Raw genomic sequence first — 9,685 nt, forward strand, 5'->3', positions numbered from 1 at the left:
CTTTAAAAGGACACTTCTGTATGAAATAATATTATCTCATGTTAGTTCACTGCATGTGTTCAATTTATTAGAGAAAAGATTTAAATTGTCCAAATTGAAGAAATACAATATTTTAATTTTACTTAAGACATTATTTTAATGAACATTGAATCAGCATGCATTGCTGCGGTGGGGATGAACCTTGTTCTTCACAGCTTGACCCGGGGTCTCTCGCACTAAAGGTTAGGTTCCTCTTTATGCTTCCCTGACAAGTGCCACTCAGTTACAACATCCCTTCCCATCCATGCATTTGTCACAATATAGTCATTCTGTACAACTTCGCCCTTTAACTTAGCTATTTAAAGTGGTATGCCAATTGAAGCTTTATCAAATAATGTGACGACTAACTCCGTGTGACCAACAACATGGCAAGAATATATAGAAAGGACTTTTTAATATGCGAAGCAGGCAAAGAAAACGATTGCCCTCCTTTTTTGTTGTCTCAAAAACCAATACCAGAATGTCATGAGACACTAAAGAGTTTGAATTCTTAAGTAAGCTTGTTTATTCTATTAGTCTTCTGAAAATGTGTGAACAGGCGATTAGGTATTTTCAATCCCTCAAATTTGGGGATTTTGGGGATGTCTGGCAAGATGATTTACTGTTTTTTAGAGAGAATTGGTTCTCTTATTTTAGAAGGTAACTCAAATTATATGTGTGTGTTTTTGTACAATGATACTTTCCAAAATGTCAATGCATGCTTGATGAAAAGCAGATTTCTGGTAAAGAAGAGGCAAGAGGTGGAGGAAGCTGGTACAGATAAGGGAAAAAATGATGGTGGGAGTGAAGCAAAGCCATTTGGTGCAGAGAAGTACTTTTAAATAAATCACTATATGAAGGCATTAAGGAAAATTTGTCAGTAAACTTAAAAAAGTGGAAGCACTTATAAAATTATTTACTATGAGTTTTCAGGTAGGGGCACATGAGCTCTTAGTGCTTGATCTTAAGTGCTGTCTTCCTCACTGCTTCCCATTTCCTTGTTCAGCCTCTACAACCCCCCGCCCCCCGCCACCCCCAATTACCCTTCACGGTCCCACTCCACATAATCACTCATCAGGAATTTGTTTGGGTTTGTATTTTCAGTTTTCCATGTTTGCTGAACTGTCTGGGAAAAGTGATCATCCGTTTACTAAAAATATCACTCTACCCCAGAAGTACAATTCTCACCCACCCTCTCCTTCCAAAAAAAGGAAAGATAACATACCAGTCTCTTAGTTCCTATTATTTTGAGGAGTCTACCCTCAAGTTCACAATATCACAAAGAAGATACAGATTGTTGTTAGGAGACAAGAACGGAGATACTCCGTGATAGCGATAAAAGAAGACATGTGTCAGTGGAAAACGTCTATGTATATCTCCGACAAGTGGTGTCTGGACACAACCCCACAACACTGGCCTTTACTGGGCACCCACTGGGGGTGGGGTGGGGTCCAACAAGGAGGACAATTTAAACGACAGCAGCAACACTAGCAACCACAAAACAATACCCATTGCCAAATGGAATTCAATCCACAGCAACCTTCTAGGACAAACTAGGCTTTCCCAGGCAGCACTCATTTTGGAGTAGACCTGTTACATCATGGTTTGACAGAGACTGGTGGAGTTTAACCATCAAAACACTGCACCACCAGGACTTCTTGGGGGAAAACAAACTGCCTATGCAAAGTAAGGTGTGCTGGGAAAGAAGGCTATATCATGTGCAAATCGGAGGGTACTGTCTTTGGTAATAATGACTCCTATTCTCCCTCTTTCCCTCCTCCCTTCCCCCCCACCCCACCCTGTCCCTTGCCCAAAGTTTACCAAAGAAGGGAGTTCTTTAAATTGCCCAACATGCATTTAAGATGGTTGGTGATAGCAATCTAATTATCCTCAGCTACAATTACCACATAATTTGGACGTGGTATCAAGAAGACCAGTTCCCAGAGAAGGACCTCACGCTTGCTAAATGGAGGGGCAGTGTAGAAAGAGAAGGGCAGAGTTTTGCCCTCGGTCTAGCAGTGGGCCTTGCTGTAGGGTTTGTTCTCAGCTGTGGTGAAGGTTTCGTGGAGGGCGGAGGGTTGTGTGAGGAAGCAGAAGGCATGGGATTCCATCCAAAGGGTGGCTTGGCAAAGGGAAGCTCTCTAGCTGTGATCTTCTCTTCTTCAAAGCACTCGGTGGCCTTGAAGTAGACCCTATGGTGTCATCGGGAGCAACTGGAATGAGATTGTTGATAACTTCGAAAGTGTGTTAGTCGGGGTAGACTAGAGAAACAAATTCATGGAGACATTCATATGCATATCAGAGAGAGTTTTATATAAAGGGTAATTGTACATTAAGAAAACAGCCCAGTCCAGTCCAAGCCCATAAGTCTGATATTAGCCTATATGTCCGATACCAATCTATAAAGTCCTCTTCAGACTCATGAAACACATGCAATGGAGCCAAATGCAGGACAATCACAAGCCAGTGGGTAGAAAGTCTTTGGCTCCCGTGGCGTTGTAAACATCTCAGTGCTGGCAGGGGTCTCTCTGTGGCTTCTCCAGCTTCAGAGGTCTGGTTGCATCCATGTGGCTTGTCTACTCAGGGCACCAGGGTAGTTCCATGTGTCTTGTCAGCTGCAATATCTCCCAGGAAAGTCTGCCTTGTCAGTAGAGAGTCTCCAAGGGAGTGAACTGAGAGAGATAGTGTCTCCTGCCTCCAAGAAGGAAGTACCAGATTTCCCAAAATTCTTAGGAGAAGGCCATACCAACTCAGAAGCCTCATGGGTTATGATCTGATTAACAGGCTAGACTCCACCCCTACACCTTTAATCCTTAAATTGACAATTATATAACTACCACAGATGGTATGAGTTTAAGGGAGTCTCTTTCTTGGGGTATCTATGCATGTGTTTTTGAGAAACCTTCAGCTATTCTGCAGAGAGCTATCATTCCTTACATTTAAAGATCCAAAAGGTAATCTCGGCACTTGGAGACTATCTGGGAGCAACTTGCCATGCATGTAATGGAGGAACCAATGTTCAAAATGAAAAGCACAAAGTGCAGGCTGAAGCACTACACGTTGTGGTTGTACTCCCAGGAGAGTATTTGTTGTGTTGAATAGACAATGTCTTTCTACACAATGAATCAAAATGTTTGTTTAGAGTGAAGCAGATGAAATGTTGAACTGAGGTTCTGAGGATCAACTTCATGAGATTTTTCAAAAATTAAGTACAAGCATTCAGGTGGTGTTGCTTTCTGACACAATGCCGATAGATGTGTTGGAAGTGACTAAAAATTCATGAGGGATTCAATGTGAGTTCTAGCGAAGAAGGAAGAAATGACCCCTGACGGAATCAAACAGTTTTATATTGATGTTAAAAGAGAGGAATAGAAGTTGGAGTCACTTTATGACTTGTGGGAGACCCTGACGATTACACAGGCTTTTATTTTCCTCAGTACTAGGCTCTGGGTGGACTGGTGCACTGACAAAATGCATCCTGGGGACTTAGAAGTTTCTGCGTAGCATAGTGATATGGACCAGAAGGAGAGAGATGTGATCATGAGGAAATTCTGATCAGGCTCAAGCCGTGCTATGATCACTACTTCTTTGTGACTTGTGGGCTTGTGGCATTGTTGTACAAGAAGTATCTTTGGTTATAAATTATGACCTACTTACCAATCGTGAAAAATACATTCACAGGAGTTGATGATGAGATGGCATTCAAAAACGACAATAATGCCATTTAGGTGGTAGAATCAAAAGCTAAACAGCACACTGAAAAAAGAGCAAAATTGTCAGAGTGGCAAAGAAGGTTGATTTGGGAGGAAAGGTGTGGCTATAAACTGTGTTGCTGAAGAAGATAAGAGGATTCTTCTTGACTGTTAGTCCAGGTAGAATAGAGAAACAAATCCAGGGAGACTCTTTTAGGTATAAGAAAGAGCTAAGTATCAATGAGTATATTAAGAAAACATCCCATCCCAGTCCAGATTAAGACCATAAGTCTGATATCAGTCCATTTATCCAATATCAGTCTATAAATTTCTCTTTAGACCCACGCAACACAGGCAATAAGGTAGAATGCAGAAGATCACAGGCCAGTGGGTGGAAAGTCTTGCAGATCCAGTGGTGGTGAAAGCATCTCAGAGCTGGCGCATGTCTCCACTTGGCTTCTCCAGCTCCAAGGCTCTGGCTGCCTTCAGAGTGGCTCCATGCGGCTTGTCAGCAGGAAGACAAAGCAGAGAGAGAGTGTGTCTCACATCGAGGGAGGAAGACAGGAGTCCCGGAATCCTCAGAAGGCCATGCCCACAAGAGGCATCATTGGCTATGACGTGATTGCCAGGCTACACTCCACCCCCTTGCTCAAGTTGACAGGAGATTATATGACTGCCACAGTGATATTGAGACTTTCTACAATTCTCCACTGGAGACATGCCATGGAATGTGGCTGAGCTTATTTAATTCCCAGGATGAGATTTCTGAACGCCGTGCTCCCTGTTGCTGATCAGGCAATCACAATGTGCATTATGCTTCTTTCGTGGGGAATACTTGAATATTGTCTCAGTGCTGATAATGGGTGAGAAATGCAGGTTTTGATAGCAAAGCAGCTTTAGTCGCAAGCTCCTGAGGAATGTCTATGGATTTGTCCTCTAGAGTTGTATTGGGTTGGGTTGGGTAAAAAGATGGGGTCTGTAAAATCTTTTTTCTTTGAAATTTCTTTCCTAGTTCGGTAGAAATGGTTGTATTAGATGTCCTCTATCATTTAATGATATATAGGTGACCTCAAAGATGTGTGCTGTGTTAAATCAGCCAACTTTGTTAAATTAGCACACCTGCTTTTATTGTGTTTGTCATTAGTCTGTGTAGAAAGGCCTTTATGAACAATTGTGAGGAAGGTGCAGCACTGAGCAGTGTGTCACTACGACTCGGAACCTACTGCATGACATATAACCCACAGCACATGCATGGTTAATAAGGAGTCCTGGAGATACTGGGGCGTAGATATTGGGCTGTGATCCTCAAGGTCAGTGGTCCAAACCTACAGTTTTTCTGAGGGAGAAAAATGACATTATCTGATCCTGTAATGATTTACTGTCTTGGTTGACTGAACCAGAATTCACTTGATGGCAGTATGTGGATTGAGTAATGATCAATTATTTTATCAGCCCTGGCAGTGGGAAAGGTTTCTTGAAATAAAGTTTTGATTAATTAAGTAAAAATATTCCCAAAACAAAACACACAAATAAACAAACCAAAAAGCACATTTATTTCTACAAATCAACTTGCTGTTAACTTCCATCTGTTTTTCCTTGACTTATGGTGACCTCGGGCACAATGGAATGGAATTCTGCTCGCTAGTTGTGTTAGTCTGGGTAAACTAGGGAAGCAACTCCACAGAACTTATATGTATAAGAGAGTTTTATATAAAGGTTAAGTGCACATCAAGAAAGCATCCCAACCCAGTGCTGCCCAAGCCCATAAGTCCAACATTAGCCCATTTATCTGACACCAATTCACAAAGTCCTTCTCCATCTCACAAAACACACGCAATAATGCTGACTGCAGGAGGAAAGTCGAATCAGTGAGCGTGTAAGCATCTCAGAGCTGGCAGAGGTCTCCACACAGCTGCTCCAGCACCCAGGGCTGCATCGGGGTAGTCCATGTGGCTTCTCCTCAAGGATGCCTCACAGGAAGTGAGCCTTGCCAGCTGAAGCAGGGAACTGGCTAAGGCAGCTGCACCCTGGTCTGACCATCAGAAAGCAAGAGACCCGAGAACTCCAAAGGCAAGGTTCACCTATCCATTTATCTCTCCACCCTTCAGTTAATCCCACATGTGTTTTTCAGCCTCATTGGCACAATAAACCTTAACCATCTCACTAGTGGATCAATCAGATTTATGATATCTAAGAAATCTCACCAACTGAATATTGGATGTAGATTTCTAGACCTTCCTTTTTAGTCTGCCTTAGCCTAGGTTCTCTGCTGAAACCTGATCAGCATCAGCACGCAAGCTTCCAATTCCAGACCAGTGGCGACTGTGTAATAATTGACTGGGAGAAAACCTGGTCCCTCCCACGAAAGGTGCAAATTCTCTGAGTACTGCATAACAACTACAGCCTCATCAAAAATAAATGTAAATACTTTAATGTATTCTATCTGTTTATGAGTCATCAGGATAAGCATAGCACATCTGTGAAAATAGTGGCATTCATTTGGCATGGCTTTTTCTTAAAAGATGGTTTCTACAAGGAATAATAATAATAATAGTAAAAGGGTAGGGGATATTTAGTGTATGTTAATACTAATAACATATATTAAATGTGTAATAATTTGGAAAAGGATATCAATAATACTGTACAACACAAAGAGTACAATCAATGACATTGAACTATACCTGTAGAAGTCGTGGCATTGGTGCATGTTTTGCTCAGTAAATTTTTGTCACAATTAGAGAAAAAAAGTAATTATATGAATAATAAGGAATGCAAAGAAGAAAATGTTTCAGAAATGACTGTGGGGATAATTGTACAACTCTTCTTGATATGATTAAAATATTGAATTGTATGACATGTGGATATGTCCCAACAAAACTTGAAAAAACCGGTAGTAGAGATCTTTGTGTACTAAAATATAGTGTACTTAGACATTTTCTTCTGACCATATTTAGGGCTTTCTTTGAGATTACAGATATTATTCCAGCTACCAAATCAAAATCAGAATGTCTCTGTGGGCCCCAAACAGAAATTTTATTATCCATCAGTGTCTTCTTATTCTTTTATCATTGTAAAGTGAATAAATTGTTTCCTATGCAATCTTTTCTTTGGAAACCCACGTCTTGCTTTGCCCTTTGTAGACAAATCTTTAAAATCCTATGATATTTTCCTGAAGAATAGGGCTTTCAGTCTTGCCTCAGTGGACTCAAATGTTATGACTTTAATCCTGAGGAAAGTTACCTTAATGGTGCATTGTTGTTAGAAAGGATAGTTTCTTAAAAAACAAAACCATATCATTGTGTGCCCACCTCTTCGATATGATCGCTAAAGACAAATGTGTATAAGCAAATGTGGCGAAGAAAGCTGATGGTGCCCAGCTATCAAAAGATACAGCGTCTGGGATCTTAAAGGCTTGAAGATAAACAAGAGGCCATCTAGCTCAGAAACATCAAAGCCCACATGGAAGAGGCACACCAGCCTGTGTGACCACAAGGTGTCGAAGGGATCAGGTATCAGGTATCAAAGAGCAAAAATCATATCATTGTAAATGATGGGGAGTGCAGAATGGGGACCCAAAGCCCATCTGTAGGTAATGGGACACCCCCTTACAGAAGGGTCGCAGGGAGGAGATAAGCTAGTCAGCCTGCAGTGTAGCAACAAGGAAACATACAACTTTCCTCTAATTCTTAAATGTTTCTTTCCCCCACTATCATTATCCCAATTCTACCTTACAAATCCAGCTAGACCAGAGTATGTACACTGTTATAGATAGGAACTGGAAACACAGGGAATCCAGGAAGACATCGCTTCAGGACCAGTGGTGAGAGTGGTGATACCAGAGGGTGGAGGGGAAGCTGGGGCAAAAAGGGGAAACTGATTATAAGGATCTACATATAACCTCCTCTTTGGGGGACAGACAACAGAAAAGTGAGTGAAGGGAGATATCGGACAGTGTAAAACATGACAAAATAATAATAATCTATGAATTATCTAGGGTTTATGAGGGAGGGGGAGTGGGAAGGGAGGGAGAAAAATGTGGAGCTGATACCAAGGGCTTAAGTGGAGAGCAAATATTTTGAAAATGATGAGGGCAACGAATGTAAAAATGTGCTTGACCCTAATTGATGTATGTATGGATTATGATAAGAGTTGTATGAACCCCCAATAAAATTATTTAAAAAAAAAACAGTTTCTTTGATATCTAATATACCTTGAATTTTAATTTTATATAATTCTTTTATTTTATTCTTTATATTTTAAAAACTAAGTTTAGTTCAATCATCTCATGAGACTCTTTTCTTGTGTCAAGGGCATAATGACTTCGGCCTACCATTCTTGACAAAGGAGAATCTGCTTTGGAAGGGCTACATGGCATCTCTTCATTTACACAGAGGGTCAACCGAGAGCATCCACCAGGATCCATGTTCTGAACATCAGATTTCCACATCTAGAGCTACTGATTCTTAATCGAATGCAATACAATGTGGATGAACAAGGAAGAAATAATAGAAGGAACAGGACTTTGAAAATAAAAATGACACTGTCTTTGGTAATGAATGAAAAGAAATTTTTAAGATAAGAAGTAGCAAAGTGACATAACCCAAATCAAAATAAAATAAAACCAAACAAACAACCTGCCTGATTTTGAGTTCATTCTGCCTCTCTAGTGACCCTGTAAGACAGAATGGAGCTGCCCCTTTGGATGGAGCAGGCTTTATAGTTTCATGGGAGCAGACAATCTCATCATTTTCACACAGAACAGCTGGCTTTCAAACTGCTGACCTTGTGGTGAGCGCCCACTGTGTAACCAGCTGTACCCCATGGGGGTGCTTAGTGGGGTTTCTTTTATAAGCCAGTTTCTTCAGATCTGCATCAATTTTTTCTTTCCTTCTTTCTCTTCCTTTTAACTCCACTCATCTTTGCCCCAAGTTTTTCCTTCCTATTTTTTGCAGGACGCTTATGGTATGTGGTACTGATATATCAGTCAAGACATTTCAAAGTTGGTATGCATTGAGAATTCATATTTTCATGGTGGAATGAAGAGGACCAGGTTGTTGTAAATCTATTGCGGTTCTTGCCAGCAAAGAAAGCAAGGGAAACGTCTGCTCCTTCTTATAAATAACATTTCACAATGTCAGCTATAAATCCACTGAACACTAATTATTATCAGAAGATCAATCAGCATAAAAAGAAATTGACCTGTGCCCTATAGATTTTTGAGGTAGCAAATAGTATCTTCTTATTCTGCTTTCCGTGACTAAGATAAAAAATATCAGAGCAATCAAAGTAGGTAGAAGATTCTTCCACCTCATTCTTGAAGATTACAGAACATTCTAAGACCTTTGTACATGACGATACATCATAAAATGTTTAGTATCAAAGATGTAAAAAGTTATAGAAAGAATCCAAAGGAGTCTTTCTCCACCCTGGCATCATATAATTTCTTTTGTGAAATCATGAATTTTATTAATCAAGGGGCGTGTTTTTACATTTTCTCAAGGTATTCAAGAGCACTGGAATTAATTTGATTATGTGAGGAAATGTATTCCATAAGGAGAAATATTTTGTTGATATTTGTTGTCTTGCTTATTTTTACTCCAATGGTAAAAATAGGCTTGTGTGTTTCCCTGGCAAAAAATGCATTAGCAAGTAAAGATTTGGTGAGGTAATGAGCATCCTGTTTGATACTTGTGGCATCCAGAATAACCTCTTTACCTCTCTCAACAGAAATGACTAAGTGATTTTTCATAATTTACTGACCACAGCTGGCTGATTCTATTTATCATGTCAGGGGTAGGAATTTTGAGTTACGCAGGATAGGGACATATATTGTATTTGAAAAGAACGCTCTATGTCAGGGTTCATAGACTCATGTCTCAATGGGATATTTAGAGGACTCTACTTCACTGTGCTATTTCAGGCTTAAATCAACTCAAATTCCAATAATATCCATCGGCAAGGGTCTGTAATAAGTG

General features: G+C 40.3%; 1 pseudogene; it reads left to right on the forward strand.

Moving 5' to 3' along the window:
• Positions 1-4,458, forward strand: part of LOC101646569 — a 134,246-nt pseudogene extending 129,788 nt beyond the window's left edge.
• The last annotated feature ends 5,227 nt before the right edge of the window (positions 4,459-9,685 follow it).

This window comes from Echinops telfairi, unplaced genomic scaffold (assembly GCF_000313985.2).
Source record: "Echinops telfairi isolate 266 unplaced genomic scaffold, ASM31398v2 ScPeMD7_7468;HRSCAF=8506_0, whole genome shotgun sequence".
Lineage (NCBI taxonomy): Eukaryota > Metazoa > Chordata > Mammalia > Afrosoricida > Tenrecidae > Echinops > Echinops telfairi.